Raw genomic sequence first — 9,942 nt, 5'->3', positions numbered from 1 at the left:
AGGCGACCTGGCGCGGGAGCCACCCCGCTGCATTTAACAGGCCTTAGAGCCTGGCCTGGAGGGTCCCGGGGCCAGGGCAGGAGCCCGGCAGGTGCTGCGAGACCCCCTTACCAGCCCATCCCTTGGGCTGCAGGTGAAGGGCCGGGGCAGGCTGGAAAGGGGGTGACCAGCTCCCCCACCCCACCCCCAGGGACAGCACAGTTCCTTGGCCCTGCCTGTCGGAAACAGGTCTCCGGGGCGGGCGCACATCACTGGTTAACGGGGCCTCTTCTGCTCTCAGGTGGGAACCCTGAGGTGCCAAGGTCAAGGTGGGCCCGCAGCTGCTCCCTCCCCACCCCTCCCTTTGGTTTTACCTTCCTGAACACTATTTCATTTTTTTTTTTTTTTGCATTTTTTCAATTTAAAGTCAATTTGCCAACATCTAGTGCAACCCCCTGTGCTCATCCCATTGCGTGCCGTCCTCAGTACCCGTCACCCGGTCACCCCGTCCCCCCACCCTCCTCCCCTTCTGCAGCCCTCTGGTTCCCAGAGTCAGGAGCCTCTCATGGTTTGTCACACATACAATTTAAAAACAAAAACAAAAACTCTTGCTTCTCATTCAAACGAGGTCATGGGCCAGCTGGGCCGCATGGCTCAGCCCCTCCCCGGCTGCCACGGCCCTGAGGGGTGCGCGCAGGGATGCCAGGACCTGGGGTTCCGTGCTCACCTGTCACGGAGACTCCCGGGGGCGGCCTCTCCGCCAGGCCCCTCGGTTCCCCCGTGTCTGCCCCCTGCGCCCCCCGCCCCCTGGTCTTCTTTCCCCTCTTCCTCCCCCGTGCCCAGGTAGACGTGTTTGTACCCGCGGCCTCCACAATTGGCAGGTGGAGGTCCCTGGCCTTGCAGAGTGGTGCGGGTGGGGGGAGGGGGGAGGACCTGGAGGCACCTGGGGGCTGGAGCCCAGGGAGGAGCCCCCCCAGGCTCCCTGGCTGGAGCAAGCCCCTGAGGACGGAAGGAGGGCGGCCTCCTTCGCTGCATCTCCGGGCCTCGCGGCCGCGGCTCCACAGTCCCTGCCTCTTCCTGCCTTTGAATAATTGGACTTAACCTCCCTTCATCCCCCAAAAAGGTGCGTTCTGCCTGCAGCTCAGAGGAACATTCCATCTGGCCCCGGGGAAGGAATTTATAAATATTACCCTAGGCTCTCACCAGGCAGCTCGTAAATCAGTGCCCGGGGCTCCCGGACCCCGCCCCCCCCCCGGGCTATATAAAGCTACTACTCTGCCTCCTGCGTTTCCAATTTTAAGTCCAACACAGCCCAGGCCTGCTGGCTCCTGTTGATCCTCACGGATTCCGGGGGCTCTTCAAAGGCTCCCCGAAGCAGCCGGCTAAGAAGGACTCCGTTGTTCTCGTTGGGGAAGTGGAAAATGGAAACTGGCGTCCGAGGTCGAGCCCGCCCTGTGATGAGGGGGGCTGGGGGGGGACCTGGGGGTGTTTCTCCACCAAAACCCTGAGCGCCAGCAACCAGCAAACACGCACACGATGCCTGAGAACGATCAGGGCCCGGCGCCCCTACAGACCTCCCCCGTCCGGCTGGGTGGTTTCTGCAACAATCGGGTGGGACACCCCCCTCCCCCCCGCAGAGGGGCCATGGGAGCTGGGCCTAGAGCAGGAGTGGCCCTCCTACCAGGCGCTGGGTGCTGGGGGAGGGGCAGTCCGCGTCAGGCAGGAGACTCAGGCTGGAATAAATGTGGAAAGAACATTTTGGGGTTTCCACACCCCGAAGAGAACTGCCTGTGGGGACAGTCAGGTCCTGCACGGTCCCCCGTACACCTTCTCTCGGCGCTTCTCTGGCTTTCTAGCATGCCTCAGAATTAGCAGGGAAGGAAGAGGAGCCAGGCGCATGGCCCAGCAGGACGGGAGCACCTGAAGGCCCAGGCTGTCTTGGTTCGCCGCCGGGGGCCGCCCTGCGGGGCCGGGGAAACTGAGCCTCAGTGGAGCAACTTGCCCTGGCAACGGCCCCTGCCAGCCAGCCCTCCCGCCGTGCACGAAGCTCACCCCCTGCGTCCCCAACTTACCCACCGAGCTGGTCTCATCCACTGGCCGCTGTGTGCCCTGGGGACTCGAGCTTGGAGGGCTTCCCAGTGAGAGAAGGACAGCTGTCACTGAGGTGTGTAGACACCCGCGGGGACCAGGCCCCACCACGCGCTGCACCAGCTCGCGTAACCCTGGCAACGGGGGGCATGGTGGCTTCATCGATTAGCCTCACTTTAGAGAAGGGAAGATTGAGACCTCAAGAGTGTAACTAACTTCCCCCAAAGTCACACAATCCAGTCCATCGGAGTTTGAACCCGGGGTTGAGTGGCTCCAAAGCTCCATCTCTCCCACTGTCACCGAGAAGCTTCTCCAAGCACACAGCCTGAGACCGAAGGCCGGCTGGTCTTAGCGAAGTTATGGGAGCTCTAGTGGAGCTGCAGAGGGCACGCGGGCCGAGAGACAAGAAGAGGCCCAGAGGTGATGCCCGCCTGGCAAAAGTTGGACAAATGGGACCCAGAGAAAAGAAAGATCTTAAAGTGCTGTTGATGAGCAACATTGCCTCAAGAGCCTCCGGCTCAGAGCTCAGGTGGCTACCGAGGGGGTGTCCTCTTGCCCTGGTGCTGCGGTGGTATAAGCAGGTGCAGGGGCACAGCTATCCCTAGGAAGCGGAGGCAGCCACCATCAGCAGGAAAGATGTGCCCCAGCCGCATCTTGGTGACAGTGGACATCCTCTGCGGGCATCTCTCCAGCCAAAGCTGAGTCCGAGCCTTTGTCATGAGTACAAAGCAGCTGGGCATCCTCTGGGCCTCTCAGCCTCTGCGGGGAAGGAGAGCTCTCCCTCCCACCCAGCCTTACATCATGGGGGGCAGGTGATGGGCAATCAGAAAAGACACATGTCCTCCATTACGGGTTGAATTAGGTCCCCACCCCACCGCTGACATTCGTATGTTGGAGTCTTGACCCCCAGAACCTCTGGATGTAACCTTGTGTGGAGATAGGGTCTCTATGGAGGCAATCAAGTCAAAACAAGGTCATTAGGGTGAGTCCCGATCCAATAGTATTGGTGCCCTTATAAGAAGGGGACATTTGGAGGTGGAGAGACAACCAACCACGTGCACACAGGGGGAAGATGGTAGCTGTACATCAAGGACAGTGGCCTCAGGAGAAACCGGGCTGCCCACAGCTGGATCTCAAACTTCTGGCCTCCAGATGAGAGACAGAAACGTCTACAGGTGAAAGCACCCACGCTGTGGCCTTTTGTGACAGCAGCCCTGGCAAATACACCCCCAAAGGGAAGTTGGAGGGACTTGCAGCAGACCGCTTGCTTACTCTGAGTCCCAGGAGGGCCGCCGGGGACCCCCTGGGCTCTACGAGTACTGCAGTGAGTCATACACCGTAGGTGCTGGAGAAGATCCCAACAAGGAAGAAGAGGGGAGAGAAGGGAAGAGAAGCAGCCCTCATGGCATAGGAGAAGGCTTGCCACACATTCTGACGCCACCTCCCAGACTCAGGACCTACCGTTGGAGTCAAGAGCCTGGCTCGTCACTCCCAACCTCAACACCCGCAGGGCCTACAGTCGTTGGAGTCGACGTGATGAGGCCCAGTGGAGTCTGGGGAGCACTGTCTCCATCCCCAGGATGCACAGTGGCCTTCGTACCACAGGGCCTGAGATGGAGGTGAACACTCAGACCTGCAGAGTCTTAGAGCCACACACCATCTTAGAGGTTATCTGGCCTGACCTCCCATCTGGGACCAAAGCCCTCGGGGTGACAACATCCCAGAAAGATGGCTACTTTGCATCTCCTCAGCATGCACCTGCTGTGGGGAGTTCGAGGCCAATTGTCCAATGGTTGGATAATTTTTATCCTTAAAAAGTGTTTCCTTATTGGGTCTGAAATGTCCCTCCATGCAACTTCATTCACTGGCCCCTTTCTCCCTTCTATCTACGTTCTAGACAAATTCTAGAGCACCAGAAAACGAGAGGCTCCACTTCTCCATGTGTCAGTTCTTCAAAGGGCTGTAGACACCATGGCGCCCCAGCCAGCAGCCTCTCCTGTCCAGGACAAGCAGCACTAACTCTTTCTTTCTTTCTTTCTTTCTTTCTTTCTTTCTTTCATTCTTTTTAAGATTTTATTTATTTATTTATTTATTTATTTATTCACACAGAGAGAGGCAGGGACACAGGCAGAGGGAGAAGCAGGCTCCCTGCAGGGAGCCCGATGCAGGACTTGATCCCAGGACCCCGGAATCATGTGCTGAGCCAAAGGCAGATGCTTCACCCACTGAGCTCCCCAGCGCCCCTGTGTGAGTTTATTTCTGGGTTCTCTATTCAGTTCTATTATTCTACATGTTCATCCCTTGGCCAGTAATGCTTTGCTGTCTTGGTTCCTGTAGCTATATAATAAGTATTGACATTGGGTGTACAGTTGCCTCTCACTTGTTTTGTAAGTGTTTAAAAATTTCAATTCCAGTAGAGTTAACAAACAGTGTTATATTCATTTCCAGGGTACAGTATAGTGATTCAACAATTCTATACATTACTCAGTGCTTGTCACAATAAATGGACTCCTTAATCCCCATCCTTTGTTTCCCCCATCCCCCCACCCCTCATCCTCCATCCCCCTACCCCCTTACCCCTCTGGTGACCATCAGTTTGCTCTCTATAGTTAAGACTGTTTCTTGATTTGTCTCTTTCTTTCCTTCTTTGTTTTGATCCTCCACTGCGTGATTCTTTTTCAAAACTGTTTAGCTATTGTGTGCTTCCTTTGCCTTTCGATATCAATTCTGAAATAATCTTGTCATAACTACAGAAGTCTCACTAGGATGTTGAGGAAAACTGCTTTAAGCCTGTTTGTCGGGCTGGGGAGAACTGACATCCTTAAGATACTGAGTCTTCCAATCCATGAACATGGTATGTCTTCACATTTCTGATTTTTTTTCAGTGTTTTGTAGTTTTTAGTGTACAAACCCTACATGTGTGTTGCTAGTTTTACATCTAGGTTTTGGTATTCTTTTTGAGCAATTGTAAATGTTTTTTTTTTTAATTTTTAATTTCAGTGTCCAGGTGACCACTACTAGCATATATAGAAATAAAACATATTTTTATATGTTTATCTTATGTCCTGCAGCCTTGATATTTCATTTTAGCTGCTCAAGCAGACTTTCTGCTTGAGTCCCTAGTGCCTTGTCTCCTTCATGGGAAAGCCTTGCACTACCCACCACTGCTGTCCTGCCAGGCTGCCTCCTGCTCTCCTTGGACCCTGGCTAGTACCCGAGGTTCTGGCTTTGCTCCTGCTGTTGTTCCTCCTATAAGACACCCTCCTTCCCACTCTGCATACCCCAGGCCCACTCCACCTGCAGGAGTAACACCAGCCCTCCTGTCCTACCATCTTTTTTGATTCTTCAGATTTGCACTGGGCTTCCCCTTCTGACCTAGTGTGTTTATGGTCACCAGTATACATTTTATTACTTATGTGTCCTCTGTTTATAGGTAATAATTTTATGTTCACACACACTGGACAATCAGCTTGTTGAGGGCAAGGACTTTGGGTTTCTCTTCATAGCTCATAGATGGTGTTCCAGCAGAACTTAACTCAATGATACACATACAGGTGTAGGCTTCTGTACAAAGTCAGACAACAAGAGATAGAGAAAAAAGAAAGCACTAAGAGTGTTTCTCAAACAACTTCTTGGCTTCCCCACTGTGTCTGAGATACAGGACGTACCAAGAGACCTTCCCCTCTATGGCACGCCTGCAAAAACAACAGCCTGGGGCTCTGGACCAGCTCCTACAGTTTCTGGCCTTGCTCCCTGTGCTGCCGCCAGAAGGGAAGGGCTGCTCAAAGGCTCTCACGCCTCAGGAAGGAAAAGCAATCTGCAGTAAGGCTCTGTCCCGAGATGAAGTTCTTAAACAACCAGTGAATAAATAGGAAAAAAATATGTTAGGAGGCAGTGGAGGTTGGGGTTATGTTTGGAAAGAAGCAGCAGGCACCAGGGAAGGATGAGGGTGGAGAGAGCCAAGAACGGAAGACGCAGGGAAGGAGTAATGGAGAGTGAGGTGAGAGTAAACCAGGAGAGGAAAAGAGACAGAGGGGCGGAGATCTCAGGACAGGGAGATGAACTGAAAGCAAGGGGGAAATCGAGAGAGAGAGAAAGAGAGAGAGAGAGAGAAGAAGAAGGAAGAAGAAGAAGAAAAGAAGAAGAAGAAAGAAGAAGAAAGAAAGAGGAAGAAGAAGAAGAAGAAGAAGAAGAAGAAGAAGAAGAAGAAGCAGGAGAAGAAGAAAAGGAGAAGGAGAAGAGAAGAGAAGGAAAAGGAGAAGAGAGGAGACAAGACGAGAGATGAGACGAAACGAGACGAGGGGGAGGGCAGGGAGGACGGAGACAGAACAGTAGAGGTCTATAAGAGTGGAGAATGGAAAGAAAGCCAGGAGTAAATTTACTAAGAAAACTGAAGCCGGCGAGGTTTGGAAAGAGTGGTCTGGCGGAGAGCAGTGTGCCCGTCGGGAAAATGGGAGAGGACCACGGAGAGGCCGAGAGGGGGTCAGATCTAGAAGTGGAGGCGAGGGTCCAGCATCATAACATCTTTTGCTGGTGCTCATGAAGAGCCTGATGGAAGTGCGTGTGCGCTTCTGGAACGTGGACTCGAGGTCCGAGGACCCAGGCCATCACACAACGTGTCTTCACACTGCGCAGGATGGGTCAACATGAATCAAGAACATTCCAGGCTCGGCACCGTTAGATGTGCCCAGCGTTCAGTCCCTCCCCCAGATATGTGTTTCCCTTGGCGAAAGCCAGCTCCAGCTTCTGCTTCGGGGCCCTCTCTCCTGGGACCCTTTCCGCAGCCCCAGGAGGGAACCTACCATCGTGCACACGGGTCACCTGTTCTTGTATGATTTGCAACCTGCAAATCTCAGGTTTTGCAGCCTGCGGTCCCCTCCCTCTCTAACCCAGGGCGTTTCCAGCCACTGTAGACACAGATGTCCAGGGAGGGACACGTTTTCAGGACTGCTTCTATGAGCCCTGGCATGACGACGGGGAGGTACGGAGCCTGTGGCCCTACCGTCATGTACCCACAGGCCCCAGAGGGTCGGGGCAGCGGAACAGAAATGAGCTGTGAGATTTATGGAGCTAGAAGCTGGGCCGGGGGGACGTTCTCGCAATCATCAGATGCGAACTAGGACTGACTTCCTGCCAAGGCCTAGCCACACCCGAGGCTCTCGTCTATGGGGAATGTGCAGTCACGTGGCTCGTGCCATCGTGAGGCCAGCACGCGTCTCCAGCCCTCCCCATGGTGGCCCCCCAGCCCCGGAGCCGCTGAGTTCCCGGATGTCCTGCGTGTGTGTTTCACTCAACACTAGCTAGCTGGGGACTGGGGTGTCCCCGGCACGTGCCCCCCACCCAGCAGGCATCTCTCACGTAATCACAAGACTCATACGTGAATGAATGAGTGAACTGTGCGTTGAGATAAATATCTGGTTGTTGATTCTCCAGATGTCACCAGTATAGTTTTGTCTTCACTGCAGCCAAAGTAAGGACATAATCCTGGACGAGGGACCTGTCCTGCCGCCCAGCCACCTCCTCTCCTGCCCAGTGATGACAGCTAGACCCGGAAGGCTGGCAGGTGCACATTCCCACGTCCACTCTCACTCGCCAGGGTGAGGTCCCTGCCTTCTGGGTGGTAAAAAAAATCTGTGTTCAGCTCTTCTTTGGGGTTTTCTGACGTCCCTGTGGGTTTTTTGTTTTTGTTTTTTGTTTAAAAATAAACCAGAGAGCTTGCTGGTTGCAAAACCTCTTTAGCTGTGTTCATTCCCTTTCAGTGGAAGCCTCGATTTGGCAACAGCACTGGTTTCCTCACAGGTTTCATGGGACAAGTGGAGTCTTGCTCCATCCTCCGGCCTCGGCGCGTCTCCTTTGGGAACACGGTTGTATTTCTCAGGCTGGGACCGTGCAAAAGCTGAGCCTTAGGAGGATGGATTCAAGAACTAGAAACTTACTTTTTAAGAGGAGGTTGAGAGGACTTTGGATGGGAGCTTTATGTGGGTAGCCTGGTTCCTGGAAAAGGCGCTGGTATCTCTCAGAATATTCTTAATACGCTTTTTTTTTTTTTTTACGATTTTATTTATTTATCCATGAGAGACACAGAGAGAGGCAGAGACACAGGCAGAGGGAGAAGCCGGCTCCCTTCGGGGAGCCCAATGTAAGACTCTATCCCAAGACCCCGGGGTCATGACCTGAGCCAAAGCCAGATGCTCAACCGCTGAGCCACCCAGGCACCCCACTAAATAAGCTTTTATGCCTAACCTTAGGCACGAATTTGGGAACAGCCCGGGCCAGGCACTGGGTGGGGCTTCTCAGGGTACGAAGACCACTTGCCCACCGTGTGCACACACGTACACACACACACACACACACATACCACAATGCGCGGTGCTCTCACACGGGTTAAACTGTCTCCGGTGTGGTCTCCTCTGCAGACCTCTCGAAATCTGGCTACTGTGAAATTTGTCTTCACGACTCCTCAGAATCTTCCGTGTGGTTGTTTCAGGCCATTTCTTGTGGTTTAAGTTCTCACAAGAAGAGAAGAACAACATCCTCCTGGCTTCTGCTGGTCTTCCTGTGTGAATGGAGAGGCCTAACCCACTCACCATGGAGAACTTTCTTTTCCCTCCTTCGGGGTAGTGATGGCAAGGGGAGACGGGGTCTGCGGGAGACACCTTACAGTCACACCTCCTGAGTTATCAGGACCTCTTCCCCAGCTTCACCTGCTGACTTGGCTGAGACGGCCCAGGGAAAGTTCTAGGCCTTCAGGAAAGGGCCGGAGCTGGCTGGCCTGGCCAAGGGCATGCGTGGCTAGGAGGTAAGGCATCTGCTGATGTGTCGGCTCTCCGTGGTCCACGGGGGGTGGCTGCCGGTGGAGCAGTCATCTCTCCGTTCTGGGTATAACCTGTCATCCCCGTGGTGCCCTCTGGAGAAAGAAGCTGCCAGAAGAACAAGCCGAATGTGCCAGCAGACCAGGTGATACCAACGCCGGCCCCTGTGCAGACGTCCTGCTCCTCAGAGTCAGAGGATGGAAGAGGCTGCATGGAACAGGGACAGCACTCTGTGGCTCTAGGCCTCAGCCTGCAGGACCCCGTGTCCCCAAGGCCAACACTCAGGGCCCCTCCCTTCGGCCTAGGCCTCGGGGTGCGTGCAGCACAGGCTCCTCTGCGAAGCCCTCCCCTCCTGAGTCCTCTGTCCCACTAGCGCCTGGTCCTCTTCCCCCCTCTGTCTACACGACTCCCTGTACTCACGCTCTCTCACTCTCTCACTCACTCTCTCTCAAATAAATAAATCAATAAAATCTTTTAAAATGAATGAATGAATGAATGAATGAATGATGCTGGAGCAATTGGGTCAGAAAAAAAATTACTTCAACCTAAGCTAAATCCCACCTTTTATGCAAAAATCAACTCGAAACGGGTCCCGGGGAATGCGAAGGTAGGAAACTTTCAAGAAAAGAAGAAAATCTATGGGATGTAAAGTAGGCAAAGTGTTTTCTGGATTTGACAGCAAAAATATGACCCCAAAAAAGGAAAAAGTGATAAACCCGACTTCATCAGATTTAAAAACTTCTACTCCACGAAAGACCCGTTTAGAGAATGAAAATGCAGCCTACAGGCCGGGAGAAAATATTTGCCAATCCTATATATTCGACAACAGGCGACTTACTGTCTAGAATGTATAAAAAATTCTCAAAACCCAACAGTGGGGGGTGGAGAATTCCAGTGAGAAAATGATGGGTAAAAAGCCCCATGAGACGTTCAATACGAGCAGCCAATAAACTCAGGAGAAGATGCTCAGCATCGTTATTCACCAGGAAAGCAGAGCAGAAGCACAAGGAGACATGACTGTGTCCAGGATGATGGGAATGAGGAAAACCAGCAAACCCGGTGC

General features: G+C 53.4%; 1 long non-coding RNA gene across 2 annotated transcripts; it reads left to right on the top strand.

Annotated features, from left to right (window-relative positions):
• Positions 1-1,649: 1,649 nt before the first annotated feature.
• On the top strand, positions 1,650-7,797 carry LOC144313899 (uncharacterized). 2 transcript variants are annotated; one of them, XR_013379550.1, is made up of 5 exons: positions 1,650-3,242; positions 3,410-3,686; positions 4,177-4,314; positions 4,821-4,921; positions 7,533-7,797. It is a non-coding gene; the product is annotated as an uncharacterized LOC144313899 (long non-coding RNA). The 2 variants fall into 2 exon arrangements; XR_013379549.1 differs by having other exon boundaries at positions 1,650-3,686.
• Positions 7,798-9,942: the final 2,145 nt, after the last annotated feature.

The sequence above is a fragment of the Canis aureus genome, chromosome 5, assembly GCF_053574225.1.
Source record: "Canis aureus isolate CA01 chromosome 5, VMU_Caureus_v.1.0, whole genome shotgun sequence".
Taxonomy (NCBI): domain Eukaryota; kingdom Metazoa; phylum Chordata; class Mammalia; order Carnivora; family Canidae; genus Canis; species Canis aureus.
Note: the sequence above shows the minus strand (reverse complement) of the source record. Positions and strands in the feature narration are given on the sequence as shown.